Source organism: Haliotis asinina, chromosome 6 (assembly GCF_037392515.1).
Source record: "Haliotis asinina isolate JCU_RB_2024 chromosome 6, JCU_Hal_asi_v2, whole genome shotgun sequence".
In the NCBI taxonomy this organism is placed as follows: Eukaryota; Metazoa; Mollusca; class Gastropoda; order Lepetellida; family Haliotidae; genus Haliotis; species Haliotis asinina.
In genome coordinates, this window is record NC_090285.1 from 41,354,288 (window position 1) to 41,371,978 (window position 17,691).

General features: G+C 37.4%; 1 pseudogene; it reads right to left on the minus strand.

Annotated features, from left to right (window-relative positions):
• LOC137287882 (E3 ubiquitin-protein ligase rnf213-alpha-like) overlaps positions 1–17,691 on the minus strand; it is a 140,658-nt pseudogene that overhangs the window by 46,597 nt on the left and 76,370 nt on the right.

Here is a 17,691-nt window from a genome sequence, read left to right on the forward strand (position 1 = left end):
CTTTATTAGGTTTAACCTAAAAACAATGCCAGTTTGAACATCACTCACTTTGGAAATGGACCAAATGACCTAGAATCTTTATTGTTCTAATATTTCCTGCTCAAATTTGTGTTGTCTATAATTTCACATGGAAGTGATAACTTCAGTTTTGCAATTTACAAGGGTCAGACTTGAGCCTCTACACTACTTTAAAATAAGCTAATTTTCAGTGTTTTGTGAGTTGACACATTCTGTCTTCAAGAATTGAACAATCACCCCCACCCAACATTTCCTGTTACCAATACAGTGGGTGTCTAATAATGCAGGGAAGTCATCGTTTGCCCTTGAGAACCACATTATGATGATAGATGACCATACATGTACAAATACTGTTACCTCTTCACTTGGGGGAACTGTGTTTATTCTCTCCTTGAATAGTTGCAAAGCATCCAAGTCAGTTCCACCAAAGTTTCTTTTGACAGCATGCTCCAGCTGGTGCCAGCAAATGTCTCTTTTACTAGTTGCCACAAATGAATACACCATCTTCACAAGACTGAAAAGCATGTTGTAAACTGAGTGTAAGCATCAAGCTGATTGGTTAAAAACATTTATAAATGGGATAGATAGCCTAAAAATAGTTTGGTCTTTTCACTGTCTACAAATGCTACTCTTGATAAATAGCTATAGATTTTGTCTTCAATAAAAAAATGGAAAAAATATTCATTCTGGTTTGGCAAAATGGATAGAATAGCAAAAAAATATACATTTCATCAATGTTTCTCAGAACAACATCTATTTAGGCATTTCTTTCCCCATTCTGCTAAACGGACAAGTTAGTTATCACAGAAGCATGTGACATCATCATAGTATCATGACATCAACAGATGCCATATAAATTATGTATTTTACAACAGTAATTAAGATAACACCTTTTTTGAATTGTTACAGTTACTGATAAATCGATGCCCCCAGATTTTAACACCAGTTCCTCATAATGTTTCTCATTCAAACATTCAATGAAACCTGCAAACAATATGTACCTCTTCAATTTATTATTAAAGATGATTGCCACAACATATTGGCCATGGTATTATGGCCCCTTTACTGAACAAAAATGTCTGTTATTACCAGAAAGTGAACAGTGCATAAAAATGCTATCTAGCACATTCCAAAACGATCTAGCTCAATTTGATCAGATATGTCAACTCATAATGTTTTGTGAAACACACACGTACAAGTGTAGATTTGGTACTGACAAACCTACAAACATGATGATGTCACATTTTGGATTCAAACTCAATGTCATAGGTTTCAGGAATGCCTTAGTGTTGCAACTCTCCACATCAAACTCTGCTAAAAGGGACAAACATGCCCCTGGACCAGAAAGAAGATTTGGACCTATTCTACAAGGCTGAAATGTATCAGAATACCTGTAGAAATCTCTTAGACCAAAAAATTCTCTTGTTGTTTGTTGGGACTCTTTAAAGATTCTCTCATAGGTTTCAGCTAACTCTGTCAACAAACCCTCAATTCTGCTAAGAACTTCTTTGTTGCTTGAGCAAATGCCTCTGTGAAAATGAATCAAAGAAAAAAATCAATTAAAGAAATTCAGATAAACTTCAGTACATCAAATTGATATCAGTTGGAAGCATAATAAAGCATTTTACGTTCCTACTTTGCCAGCTAAAATACATAATTAAATATAAACTTTTGTGATTACCTGTTCTGTGTCACTAATTTAACAATGAGTGGATTTTTTCTGCAAGATCCAGAATTCGAGAACTGCACTTATACTGCAGCTTTAGTACAATAACCACGTGATTACTTTCGAATAAGCATTTGGTGTTGGAACTAAAATCCCTTTATACTGAGTGTCTCACAGAAGCAAAATTTTGTCATGCATCTAGATTGCATCCAGTCAGAATCTTTAGAACACACTCACAATGAATGGTTCACTTTCTTCTGCATATTTAATGCATTGTTATAGTGTCTACTTCAGGACAGCCATGTCAAAATATTTCTACAGACCAAAAACTATGTGGCCAGGCTATATGATATTTAGTTAATATTATTCAGTCTGCAGTCTTGATCTTTATCACTACAGCAGAGTGCATTGTTTTGTCAGCAACCTTGTTCCTCTTTGTCACTTCCATTAATTACTGTAAATGACATTTATGGCCTTTATTGGTCATCCCCCTTGGCTGTGTCTGTCATCACAACAACTGTAGAAGGAAGTACTATTGTTTCTCTAACTGTCCATTGTTGAATCGTTGCTTGTCCATTGTTGTTAAAAACTGTATATATATGTACGCTCACATCTAGAGGTGAGAGGTGAGATGTGAGTGTGGAGACCGGCATTCCCACAGTCTTCTTAGGGACGACCACGAGCAGGATTATGCCGCTCGCTGGAAAGGCCCTGGGGTTAAGCTGGAAGTCCGCTCATCTCGTTCATGTATACTTGTTTGTCATGTCTTGTGAAACCAACTAAAGAAGTTTGAACTAAACTATGCCTTCGTCTTCATCAACGCATCATCTATCTTCATCAACGTAATGTTCATCTAATACTGAACTAATTCACCACGAGCCGATGACCATAGGCACCCCGTTGACAGCATCAACAAGAATTATGATAGCCTTTCCTGATCAACAAGACATCTCTGTCTAAAACAAAGACCACTGTGAAATTTTAACTGCTGGTATATGTATATAATAAGCATTTGTTTTTATGGATCACTCTGATATAGTGAGCATATGAGAAGCTCATGAAATGGTGAGCATTATCTGTTTCACTGGGGGCTTCCATCACAAACACAACAAGTGTTTGCCACTCGTATGGCATTGTCCCCCGGCACTTAAGATGAATAAAATATTTATAACATATTCTACAAGTGTTTGCCACTCGCATGGCATTGTCCCCCGGCACTTAAGATGAATAACATATTTATAACATATTCTACAAGTGTTTGCCACTCGCATGGCATTGTCCCCCGGCACTTAAGATGAATAACATATTTATAACATATTCTACAAGTGTTTGCCACTCGCATGGCATTGTCCCCCGGCACTTAAGATGAATAACATATTTATAACATATTCTACAAGTGTTTGCCACTCGCATGGCATTGTCCCCCGGCACATAAGATGAATAAAATATTTATAACATATTCTACAAGTGTTTGCCACTCGCATGGCATTGTCCCCCGGCACTTAAGATGAATAAAATATTTATAACATATTCTACAAGTGTTTGCCACTCGCATGGCATTGTCCACCGGCACTTAAGATGAATAACATATTTATAACATATTCTACAAGTGTTTGCCACTCGCATGGCATTGTCCCCCGGCACTTAAGATGAATAACATATTTATAACATATTCTACAAGTGTTTGCCACTCGCATGGCATTGTCCCCCGGCACTTAAGATGAATAAAATATTTATAACATATTCTACAAGTGTTTGCCACTCGCATGGCATTGTCCCCCATCTCTTAAGATGAATAACATATTTATAACATATTCTACAAGTGTTTGCCACTCGCATGGCATTGTCCCCCAGCACTTAAGATGAATAACATATTTATAACATATTCTACAAGTGTTTGCCACTCGCATGGCATTGTCCCCCGGCACTTAAGATGAATAACATATTTATAACATATTCTACAAGTGTTTGCCACTCGCATGGCATTGTCCCCCGGCACTTAAGATGAATAACATATTTATAACATATTCTACAAGTGTTTGCCACTCGCATGGCATTGTCCCCCATCTCTTAAGATGAATAACATATTTATGACATATTTTACTTTTTGCTCACACACAAGATGAAATGACTGGTGTCAGGATAATCACCCAGTGTAGGCTGTCAAGCAAAATTGACTACATTGGTTGCAATGTTGTATGGAATATTGCGTTTATATAAGTTAAAAAAGTGGACAAAGTGTTGTGGTCATATTTTGTTAGCACAATCCCATTAAGTAGACTCACCAAATGTAGGCCGTCACCAAATTTGAAGACATCAAATACAAGATCTCATGAGATATGTTAAAGAGTGTTCAAAGCATTCAAAGTGTCATAGTTACCTTGAAAATAAGATCAAAGTCACCAAAACTATCTGGTGTCTGCATAATCCACCAATGTAGGCTGTCACCAATTTTGACGGAGATAGGTACAATAGTTCATGAGATACTGCATTAAGAATAATCTGAAAAAAAATGGCCAAAGTGCCGTGGTGACCTTGACAATAAGCTCAAGGTCACCCAAACAGACTGGTATCTACATAATCCCCCAGTGTAGGCTGTCACCAATTTTGAAGATATTGGGTACAAAAGTTCACGAGATATCGCGTTAACAAGACTCTGAATTGTGGTGACTTTGAAAATAAGCTCAAGGTCACCAAAACTACCTGGTGTCTGCATAATACCCCAATGTACGCTGTCAACAAATTTGATATTGGATACAATAGCCAATGAGATATTGCGCTAATAAGAATCTGAATCGTGGTGACCCTGAAAATAAGGTCAAGGTTACCCAAATTTACTGGTGTCTGCGTAATTCTCCAATGTAGGCTGTCACTAAAGTCAAAGATTTTGGGTACAATAGCCAGAATCTGAAAAGTGGCCAAAGAGTCACTGTGGTGACCTTGAGCTTATTTTCAAGGTCACCCAAACTGACTGGTGTCCGCATAATCCCACAATGTAGGCTGTCATCAAACTTGAAGATATTGGGTGCAATAGTCCATGAGATATTGCATTAACAAGAAACGACATATGTACAGACGCCACTGAATACAGTCCCCTGTTCCGCGTTGCGGCAGGGGACAATAATCAAGGACAATTAACTCATTAAGGCTTAGAGGCGCGTATATGCTCCAAGTTAATTAGCTTCTCACAGCAAGAACCACATATGGGTGGTAATAATGTGCATTTTACATTTTAAATTCATACTGTACCCATTTCTTCAATCAATTTAGCAGTAAAGATCAAAGATTAGCTTTTCATACGAGAGAGGTTACTTTCTGTGTTAATCAGAAGTATTAAAGTGTTTTGATAACAATTGCTAGCAATGTCAGGTAAATGAACACATGTCTGTGAGAAAGGGGATTATGAGATGTTGTTACAGGTAAGTGTTTGTTACTCGCCATTAGGAGTCAATACTAAAATACTATTTTTGCATATTGATTGAATTAACGGTGACAAGGTTACAAAACCTCCTTCTAAATCAAATCATTCATTCATTTGTTGTAATAGTTTATATAATGAATCGTAGACGTAAATAGCAATACGGTATAACATCCATGTTCGTGTAGATTTGAAATAAACCAAGTTACTACTTTAGACCTCAATTGCGACTATTGATTTGTCATAATTCTAAAGTTGATAATAATTCATAATCGAATATGAAGTGATAACTCTTGCATCAGCTCATAATATATATGAGTATATATGTATATATATGTACATATAAATTACACATTAACCATACAAAGGGAACTGAAGCATTTTGTTCAAGTTGTTGAAAGTTTCATGTTGATTTGAAATGTGATTTTTCAATGCAATTTACATAAGCATTGTGTAAGAAACATGTGTATTTGATCTCTGTAATTATCTTATCCAGTGTAATTATCACGTGTATCAGATCTATCGTCAATAAAACGAGGATAATATATCTGTTACGGAGTTGATACACATGCGCATAGTCATTCAATCAGACAACATTAATGAGATATTTGAACACCTCTTTCAACCTCAAAATAAAAGCCTCTGGCAGATTGCATGTCCAGGTAAAGTTTTGTCCCGTGACAAGTGTAAAAGAGACTAATGCGCTGTCACATCACTGGACAACCTAGCTTGTTTTATGGGGTCATGCCCATTCAATCTTCTGAACCTCGTTTGCATTCAAAACAAATATTGGTATCCCCCATCTTCATAAGTATTTGGGGGAATTCAACTTCAAGTGTATACATTATAATAAATCAGTATCGTGTCACTTTTTGAATTCTATAATACATGTACATGAATTATGATATTAATTCGTAACAATGTGCAGATTATATTGAAATGTTCAGCAAGCCTTTATGTTTGATGTACAAGTTGTGTGCGCAAAATGTATATGCAAATAAATATGCTATCTCTACTCAGTGGTTGGATTGGGTTATCCAGTAATAATAATAGGATTGTAGTGCTTTGAGCACTTTAAGGAAAAATAAACTCTCCAAAGTACTTGTTAGTCCTGTGTGTACATTTCAGGCATCCTTACGATTATGTATGTTCACGATACACAAACTTTTTCATGATAGCTAGAGTTTATAAAGCTGAAATCCAGCATATCGACTGGTAAACGATCTAACCAATAATTAATCTGTATCCAAGGTGTCTAGTGACCAAACGTGTTCTTCAGAAATTCAGGCCACGCCCCATCACCTGTCATTTCCTATGTGACAAGAATCTCATGATACGATTGGTCATAGATAACCAGTCAGTCACTATATTGAACAGCTGAGATACAAAATGTCCTATTTGGGAACTTTGATGACGCCCCGTCCCATAACCCTTTTTCTTATGTATGTGCAAGGAATAGTATTATACAATATGCCTACATGTACGTTCGTGTGATAACATATATTTTTTGCGTTAAATCTAGATGAACCAAAGTGACAAACTGTGCATCTGCTCCATGTAAGTCACAGACTAGCTTATTAGTACTTTCCTTAAAATATTCAGTATAGACTAGCAATGTATCAGCGAAAATGCTTCTTTCATGGAAGATTTTTAAGCATGTGCGCAAATTCTTCTTTACTGCCACTGACATATGTTTTGAACAATTTAACCTCACACAATGATATGAGAGGGACGATTTGTTTAAGCACATCTTACATACAAAGAATACAAACGTGTTAAAATACATATGTACAAGCCACCAAAAGTCTACAAGAAAGTACAATAAAATTACGTAAAACGTTACATATATGACATGTATTCACACCTGTTTTCTTGCAACATATATCTTTACAATGCAATTAAACAATTAAACAATCAGGACTTGCTTGTATGATGAGACAGTTTCCTGTAATCTCCAAAACCTGTCAGGAATATCAGGCGTGAATAGCCCTAATTAGTCTCGCCACAGCCAGCCAGGTAATCAGCGCGGGGTTCCAGGTGTTGAGCAGTGAAGTGGCTCTCGGGCTTAATGAGTTACATAAATCACATGAAGTAACATGGGAACACACAGTAGATGTAAAAATTTGGATGTCCAACATGATTCGTCACTTCTGTCAATACTTACTCTGCACTTTCTACAAGTTCTTTTGAATCAGGGACTTCTCTCTGCACCAGGATACCTCGGTTCATCTTGGCAGGGTCCAGGGCCCAGTTGGAGATACCAATGAAAGCAACCTTGGAAACAAAACAAAACAAAAAAATGCAAAATACTCTGAATGTATTAAAACAAAATTAAAAATCAGGGATCCAAAGTGGTAATCATTTAGTGTTGTCCACAATGATTTCACACCTTGTTAACCTTCTTATCTTGACCAGTATCTTCAAGTCCCTGATAACCATCCTCTAACAGAGAGTGAAGTGTCTGAAACAGTAAAGATATGGAAGAATGACTATCTTATACACACAGTATGTAGTAGGGGTGCATGCATACACAACACACACACATACACATGTTCATAATGCATGCAGGAAGGCGTGCACACACATGCATGCACGCCACACACTCTTTTCTATCAGTTCCTACATTACTTTCTGGCAAGGGTATTGGCATGTAACATTCTCAAATCTTATCAGCATAGTGATGTTCTAACTTTGTGATGAATTACCTTGAGTGGCATCCTCGGTGAGTCTTCTGCCAGTCCAACTTCATCCAGAACAACGATGGAGGCAAACCTGTCCAGGTCCTTGTCCTGCTGGTAGCGAGCACACTGACGGAAAGTGCCGACAATACCTTCAGCAGTGGCTAAAGGACTGCACTGGAATGACACCATCTGTGCCTGCAAGAGTATATCCTTGCTACAACCATATGATACTGATTTGATAATGTTAACAAAATTACATGCATGCATGCATGTATGGATGCATATGCATGGACACAATTGTTGATGTAAAGACAAAATCTTGAATAAAACCAAAAGCATGAGTATGTGAGAAATTTAATACATACAGACAGCTAACCAACCACCCCAAGATCACTAAAGTGAAAATTGGGTAAAAAAAATAAACAAACAACATATAATTGACACAGTTCCTTTTTTCCATCTAAAACTATAAAAAAATTAGCATTATTTAGGGTTGGGTATTTTTTTATGTGTGGTTAGTCGTGAAGTGCTGTGCAAGTGTGGATAACTGTGTCATGTACAGTGGCTCATGAAAATAGTATTTACATGAAAGTATCATTTGACAAAATAAAAATGATAAAATCTTTTCCTATGAATCTTTTGAAAGGACAAAATTTACAGATGTTGACGCTGCCTGATGGAGTTCATAGTCAAAATGCTTGGTTTCGGTCTCTTGGAGAATTTTATTGTATACTGCTTTTAAACCATTATGAAAAGGATTGTTGCTACAAATAGCAATGTATCAGATTTTGAAAAAAAAGTCTATTTACTTTGCTTGATCCTTCAAAGATCTATCACAAACATACCCGTTTCAGTTGTTTAAATAGCTCTGATCTGGCTGAGTTGCCCTGCATGGCATCTGCAACAATGGTTTTGGCCAGGGACTTAGAGCTGCCTGGTTTTCCCACCAGGAACAGGGGGATCCTCAGTTCAATACAGACAACCATCATGAACAGGTTCTCTTTGAGGGCCTGGTTCTTTGCTATGTTATCTTCAAGCTGGACTTCATCCACAAACACTCTCTGACAGCTAATAATTAAATGAAAACCAAAATATAACCGATTACAAAATTTAATGCTGCTCCAAGCTGAAAGCTGAAACAAATATGCATAAAAAATCATATGTTAAGCAGATTTAGTGCAGAAAATCAAACAAGAATAACTGTATCATGGTTAAATAATAAATGACATAACATAAAAGTATTAGGCAACTTTGTCTTGAAGTTCAGGATTTAATTTAATATCCTCACTTTATAGGAATTACATCACCTGTTTATGATGTCAACAAACTGGTTTATATCCCCTCGTCCTGGGATAATACATGGGTGCTGAAAACGTCCAATGATATGACGATCAAATTCCTCTCGACTTTTCAGTGATGCTCGGTAGCACACGCTTAGTGCCAAGATCAGGGATTTGGTCAGATCAGCATGCTGAAATGCATTAATATCATACATATACGAAACATTCCTCTGCTGCTAACTACATTGTTATGTTGTCAACATTTAAAATTTAAACCACACAGACACTTTTTGAAAGATGCTATCAGCATTGACACTGAAATGTTCTATGCAAAGGAAACACCTTACAGAACTAATGTTAAATGTAAATATATTAGAAGAACCTGATGTCCCAACTAACCCTTCACCCCAACCACAAAAAAACAAGAGTCATCAGAAGATTATATATCCCCCCGGCCACCACATGTTTGAAAGGAAAAATAATCTGAGAGTTACTCATTGCCTTTTTTAGATTAAGTTTGAATTGTTTCCATGGAATTCATGAAAATTATAAATTCCATATATCTGTAACCAGCAAAGTCACAATTTCAATATCTGTCTCATATATGTGCCAAGATCTGTTGACAGATATGAAATGGTTTTTGAGTTGTGCTCTGGGAACGAAGCCCACCACTCTATTTTGAGAGTAAGTCCGAAACGTTACCATGGAAACCGAGAAAATAATAAATCACAAAAACCTTTAAAAACCATAAGTCACTACTTTGGGGTCTGCCACACATATCTAGAAAGTTTTACTAACAGATATTTAGAAGTTTTTGAGTTCTGCCCCAGAAACAAAACACACCTCTCACTTTTCAGACTAGGTCCAAAACGTTTCTCATGGAAACTGAGAAAATAATAAATCACAAAAACCTGTACATAGCAAAAGGCACCACTATATGTTCAGATTGATATATCTACCAAGTTTTGCAGAAAAATATTCCATGGTTCTTGAATTCTGCTCCTGGAAACGAAGCCCATCCCTCCTTTTTGAGACTATGTCCGAAATGTTTCCATGGAAACTGAGAAAATAATAAATCACAAAAACCTGTACATAGCAAAAGGCACCACTTTAGGTTCTGATTCATATATCTACCAAGTTTTGCAGAAAAATATTGAACGGTTCTGCTCCGGAAACGAAGCACACCCCACCCCACCCCACCCCACCATAAGACTAACACCAAAATGTTCCATGGAAAAACAAAGAAAATATAAATGCCAAAAATCTGTAAATAGCAAAAGGCCCAACCATAGCCTGAGATTACTATATGTATCAAGTTTGGTAAAAATATATTGAACGGTTTCTGAGTTATGCTCTGCAAACAAAATGATTACGGACGGACAGACAGACGAGGCGTCGACTATATTCCCCCGCATTACATGCTGGGGGGATTAAAACACCTCTTTTCCAATCCAACACTGCCAACTCAAACCTAACACATACCGCCTCGGTATATGAAATGCTTATCTTAATCAGTTGCTGCCAAAAGTCCAATGAATGCAAGAAAATCCAATAATAATTACAATGAATGAGAACCAAGAACACATTCAGGTAATTTTGTCCTGTTTGTTTGTCATTTGTTGTTGTTGTTGTTGTTTTGTTTGTTTTTGGTTTGTATTTGCAACAAACCTAAACATTCTTTATACCTTCTTTTCTTCTTGGAAACCACACAGCTCATCCAAGAAACGGTCAAGGGATTCTGAATCTGATTCCACAGAAACAAAGGATGGCATGAAACTGTTCTCAGAGTCTTCTTCCATATCTGACACTGATACCCAGTGTTCTCCTTTTGCAGGAAGAAATTCTACATTGGCAGGTCCCTTGGTTTCTTCAACTTCTTTAGAGAAAGCTTCATCATATGTCAGGTCTTCACATACTTTTGTTTGTTTTTCTTCCTCCTCCTCCTCCTCCTCCTCATCATCATCATCATCATCATCATCATGTTCTGGAGAGATTTGTTCATCTATCTTCTTAAACAATATTCCATTTTCTTGGGACTGCTGGTAAAACCAAGCCATAACACTCAGAGTACGATCAACATCACGAAGACTTACGAAGCTGCACTCATCCTGCAAAATACAATGTGCATCAATGGATAAAATATGAAACATGCTCATAATGTAAAATAAATCACAGAACATATTTTGAACATGTAGTCAGCATTGTACCATATGCACTGAAAACCTTCATCACCCATCCTGATTTGGTGTAACTATCGAGCCTCTCCTACATTTTAAATACATTTCATTTGTATTGAGTCATCAATGTTAAAATTCTAAGAATACAATCTAGGCATTAACAGTTATAACTGCAGACCTGACAACGTTTTCAAATGAAATGTTTTGCAAGCTGCTGAAGATGCTATTGTATATACAACTGTGTGTTCAACCAGGATGTTGTTAAAGCATGAGGCAGTTGTCTTGATAGTATATTTAGGACTTCACCTTCTGTTTCCTCATGAAATCCTGTGAGGCTATGAGGATTTGACTGACAACCTCAACAAGTCCATCCATATCAGGAATGTCCCCATTTCGTACCTAGAACAAACAGGACATATTTCAGGTGAAATTGACATCTGAGAAAGGTGGAGAGGTCATCTGAACAGGTTTTAACATTGTGTTAAGGTTATTGGTACTTGTGGTAAGCTGGTGTTATTTTTGGTCGCCTTGTGAGATACCTGGATTAACATGCATATATTACCCAGACATAATATACTGAGCTATAGCCATTAGTAAACATATTTCAAAGAGTCACTAAGACCTTGAACAGTGTATGAAACTCCTAAAAAAAGTCACCATGACCTTGAAAATTAACTGAAGGTCACCAAAATCGACTGGGCCCTGCACCTTCCCTAGATAAAGCTTGGTATTGAATATGAAGAAATGCCAGTGAATGGTTCTTGAGATATCTTGCTAACAAGGTAAAACACGAAAGTCCCCTTGTGACCTTGAGATGTAGAGCAAGGACACAGAACCTGACTGAGACCTTTCTTTTATTGTAATAAACCGTGATACCAAACATGAAAAGAATCTAGTCAATGGTTCTTAAGATATTCCAATCAGTACATATGGACAGACGGACAACCTTAAAAAATTAAGTGAAGGTCACATAAATTGATTGCGTACTGCACCTACCCTACATAAAGCTTAGTATTGAATATGTTGAAAATCCAGTGAGCGGTTCTTGAGATATTTTGTTGACAACTTAACATGCTGCTTAAAATCCTCAGTGTCACCATGACCTTGAAAATTAACTGAAGTTCACCAAAATAGACTGGGCCCTGGATCTTCCCTAGATAAAGCTTGCTGTTGAATATGAAGAAAATACAGTGAACACTTCTCGCTGACAAGGTAAAACGGTAACATCCCCTTGTGATCTTGAGATGAAGGTCAAGGTCATCAAACCTGACTGAGACCTTCCTTTACTATGATAAACCTAGATACCAAATATGAAAAGAATCCAGTCAATTTAAGATATCCCAATTTGTATGTACGGGCGGATGGAGCCTAATACTATATCCACCGCTTCGCCCGAAACACGCAGCCGGGAATAACAAGATATGTCTTTTGGTATGATGAAACATGTAGATCAAACCAGTGGTCTTCACCTTTTGTAAGAAATTGGTTTATTCCAGACAGTTTGACTTAACTGATCCAATATAATTTTTCTGCGAGCCAGAAAGATTTGGCAGTTTCACACCATCAATATCAGTGAAATAATCTTACATATCTGATGACCATCTGTCTGATGTAGAGTTCTTCCACTTGAACGTTGAGTTGGCCAAAGTCCCAAACAAGAGGAAGCATGCTCTGTGGCAGGGGCTGAACCCGGTAGACAAGTCTCCTCATAGGGACATGACCTGACACATGGATATAAATATTTTGAATTTGTTACATACGCAGCTAATTGATATAATCCTTTCAATAAACATGGATGCTGTCTACATATACAAAATACAGACAAGTGAATATAAATATAAATACAAATCCACATATTTGCGGATACAGGATGCATGAATTTCATTGTTACCCAAATATATACTGTAAACAGCCAAATTTCTGTGACCCTTCAGTTTTTGCAAACTTCATGGCAGACTTCATAATGCGAGAATAAAAACATGCAGTAATGTACATATATCATTCACTTTATTCAGATAAGTCAACAACATAAAAACAATACAGGTGTTATTTCTCAATCACGTGTCACCACTGGGCTAATTTGGATTAACACAGTTCAATCACATGTCACTTATTGATTCTATTATTGATAGTTTTTACAACAGAATAGCATTTTGCCACCCCCTCAGAACAATGTCTTTCTGCGATTTCCTGGATGAGTCAGATGGTAGTCAGTTGGAAAGCTAAATTTAGGATGGCATTTGTCAGTGGTCTTGTTATATGACCTGTTGGGGGAGCACCACTAGCTGAGCAACCTTGCAGAGCAGTCACTTCTCATTCATTCATCAAGTCCAACAATGTCAATTTGTTTTGCATTCTGAGAAGTCACTGTCCAGTTTGAAAGCGGGACTTTGTGTTTCAGCTCTGTGATTTCTTCAAATAAATCTTTCTTCTTTTGTTTCATGTAGGCTGTTTTCACGTAGTGGACTGTTTTCTGAAATGCTGAATCCAAGTTCTTCAGTCAAATGAAATGTTGCTGTACCGGTGTTTCCATGTTCTGTCACATACTTTGCTATTTTGGCTCTTGGTTTCTGGGTCGAAGTTGCTGTGTTCTCACTTTAGTTTCATACCTCTTGAATTAATCATTGCTTCTGGAGTGATAGTCTGGAGTGATTTCGCCACAGCAGTCTTTGTTTTATATACAGTTTCTAATTTCACATTTTGCTTTTTTTTTAATCTTTATAAGTAACTGGTTTCCATAACTTCTAAACCCTTTGATGTTTGAAAAAAAAAACAGCTATCAAACAATATAGACTGTTTTTGGAGATTAATGTTTTCACAATCTATGTAATCAATCACAACATGTGAGAAGAGATCATTTTATTTTCACTGCTCTAACACCCAATTAATAAAAATATTAGTTTTGAAATCAATTACTTTCTTTTAGATCACTATGTAAATCTGTTTATTTTATAATAACTCACTGGTCATGCACCTGTGCGTTGTGTAAAACATTCAGAGACACCCTCTTCAACAAGATTACGTGTCATATGACTGGTCTTTGTAATGGCTCCCACATGAATGAAAGATTTATGAATCAATATTCTTCTTCTAGCTTGAAAAACATAGTCCTATAAAGTATCTATTAGGCCTATATCTCAGGTATTCATACTGTATTATATTTGTCAGTATTTTAAGTATGGAAGTATATTTATTTTCTTCAGTATCCTTAGAAATTAGCACAATTTGAAACCTGGAAGTAAAAACCATGTGGGGATAGTTAAGGTCTTATCAACTAGAGTAAAAGGACCCTGTTATCAATTTCTTTGCTAACTGAGATAATTTCAAATATATGTCAACTAGCACCTTGCAAAAATAAGAAGCTGCAGAAAGGTTTAGTGACCATCACTCATGAAATTTAAAGGCGCAGAAATAAGACCGTTTATAGTAACTCCTACCTAGTTTATCAGTGGTTTGGCCTGCTTCAACATGGTAACCAAGTCCTGCTCTCTCCAGTCTCTGGATCATATCATCAGAATGCCTGAAAGCAATCATATTATCATTGTTATTAATAAATGCACCTTCTTGAATTGAAAGAAATCATAATTTCATATATAAAGCAGAAAGTAAACAGTATTTGGAGTGTCATGTCAAGTTTGTCATTCTGGAATGGTCTTCACAAGAGAACTTGATTGGTAGATACCACCAATATATACCCAATATCTCCAGGGTATGCATACATTCCGATAAATCTGCACTATATCCTGCATGCATCACGACTCAGCCTGATAATTTAATTACCTTCCTTGACTGTTTTTTTTACCCAATCAGGTGTCTACTCTGTGGAGTTGTGCATATTGATCACAACTCACTTTTGCTTTTAAAATTATCTAAATGATTAAACTAGGCAACATAAATCATGCAGAGGAACTCTGAAAGAGGTATAATGAGTTCTTGCACATACTTTTTAAAGTTTCGAACATGACATTTTCTTTGTATGATTTCCCCAAAATCTAAGTCACATTGTGAACAAGCCTTCATAGATGCAACCACTATCTTTGTTGACACTGGCAAGCTCAGTTGTAATAGCAGCAAAACTTACTGGCTACTGTGAGAATGCAGAGCCAGCAAAGGAAAGTAATATACTACCGACAGAAAATAAGGGAACCAAGATATTGAATGTAGATGACTTTGACTGTGACAGGGTCCATTATCATGGCGTATCACCAAACGCAACATCCAATGGAATTTCGCATAATGCATGCCCAGCACCTGCTACACGTGCATACAGAAGTTAACTCCTGTAAATGTACTGGAGAAGTCGCAATCACTAATGCAATAGAGATTGACACTTACTGACAGAAATGCCTCCAAGGCAGTATCTCGGTGAAGCAACAAAATGGAGAATTGTGGGGATAATAGAGCGGGGGGGGGGGGGGGGGGGGGGGGGATCGTCTCATTACGTTAATTGTTCTACGCGATAGGTTTAAATCGGCCCCTGCCATCAATAGAGAATTCCGCACACTCACTGGAAGACGCATTTCAGCCTCAACCATTAAAAACCGACTCTATCAAGCTCGTCTGAAAGCAAGACAGCCTTTTAAGGGTGTCACCCTTTCAGCTCACCATAAGCACCAAAGACTGGCATGGGCTAGGCAGCATCAGGGACGGGCTATGCGCCACTGGCGTTACACCATGTTCTCTGATGAGTCAAGGTTTTGCCTACAATTTACAGATGGCAGAAAACGTTGTTGGCGTCGGAGCGGGGAGCGATATGCCAGAGCAGCAATTCTTAACCATGATGGATATGGAAATGGTAGTGTCATGGTTTGGGGTTTGGGATTACACATGACAGACGATCAGATTTGGTCATCATTAACGGAGCCATGACTGGTCAGTGATACGTTGACCAAATATTGCGTCCTCTTGTGGCTCCATTGGCTAGAGTTATCGGCCGAAATTTTGTATTCCAAGATGATAATGCCAGACCACATCGGGCCCGAACTGTCTCTGCTTATCTCCGACAAGAAGGTATCCAGACATTGGACTGGCCCTCTAAGTCCCCAGACCTGTCCCCAATTGAACATCTCTGGGACATTCTTGGTTGAAGGGTGTACGCCAGGGACCCAGGACCCGCCAACCTGGCCCAGCTTGGTGCAGCTCTCCAAGAGGAATGGCGAGCAATACCACAGGCAACCATCCAGAAATTGATTAACAGCATGCCATCAAGGTGCCGTGAATGTGTTGCCCAACATGGTGGACACACCAGATATTGAACTTGACGCCTAAAATTGATTTAGTGGATATTTAAAGCAGTTTCAAATTCGCTATTATTTCATTAGTTCCCTTATTTCTTGTCGGTAGTATAAAATTATCTAGGTGAGCCATAGATGCATCAAGGGTATAGTGTAGATTGATAGGAACGATATCGAGCTTGCCACCAATATGGAAGTGCATCATAATGCTTTGCCTATTATTGTTATGGCATTTGTTACCATAACATTATAATCAGTTACCATCACTAAACTCTCTGGTACTCATCCTTGTCAGCTGTAATCATTATGTTCAAAATATTATATCATTTCTCCATCTATCTGATTGCTACTGAACAAAGTTAAACTATGCGAAGTCTATATTGTGGAAGGCAAAACATTAAAAAAATATGGTTGTTGGAATGATCATGTATTTCAGTACTTTTGTAATTGTATTTCATGATTGCAATAGGAAATCTGCCCTTTAAACTCATACCTATCACTGAACTACAGAAAACTGGAATGAGTGTTTCTTTTTGTATTGATATACACTAATAGCTTTATGTCTACTCATAAGCCATGGAGAATAAAAGCAAGTCTTAAGCCAATTTATTGAAAAGGGTCTTGTACTACAACCACTTAGTGAAGTTACATGAAGCTCAAATTGTTAAGTCATTAGATAGTGTGTTCCTGATAGGTATAGTTACTTTCTGTAAGGATTGCAGGCAGCTACAATCTTTAGGTTTTCTGACAGCTTCAGAGGTTCTCCATCCATACAGCCATCACACATTATTTCCTTGATGAGTCCAATGGCCTCAGTTGTGTTTGCTTCATCAAAGAACAAGACAGTGTACATGTGTGGGTTCTTTGCCTTGTTAGCAATGGCCAGCTTTTCTGCATGCTTGACCTTCTTGATGATGTCATCAGGAGTTGTGCCTCCATGAACCTTCATCAAAATCACAAAAGGTAATTAAACCTCAGGACTTTTCCTCTTTAAAGAAATAAGTGATAAAATGGCTTTATGCAGATACTACTCCTATTCATCTAACATGAATAGTAAGTCTGTATCATATACAGGAGTGTAGGATTCCCTAATGGTAATTGACATCATAAGTCATAGTTCTATTTTCCTCTGTATAATTGGACATCTCCAGTCATGGCATTGTAAATGGCTACTCATTCTCTCACTCACTCGCTCCATGTACTGATTTGTGCAGCTT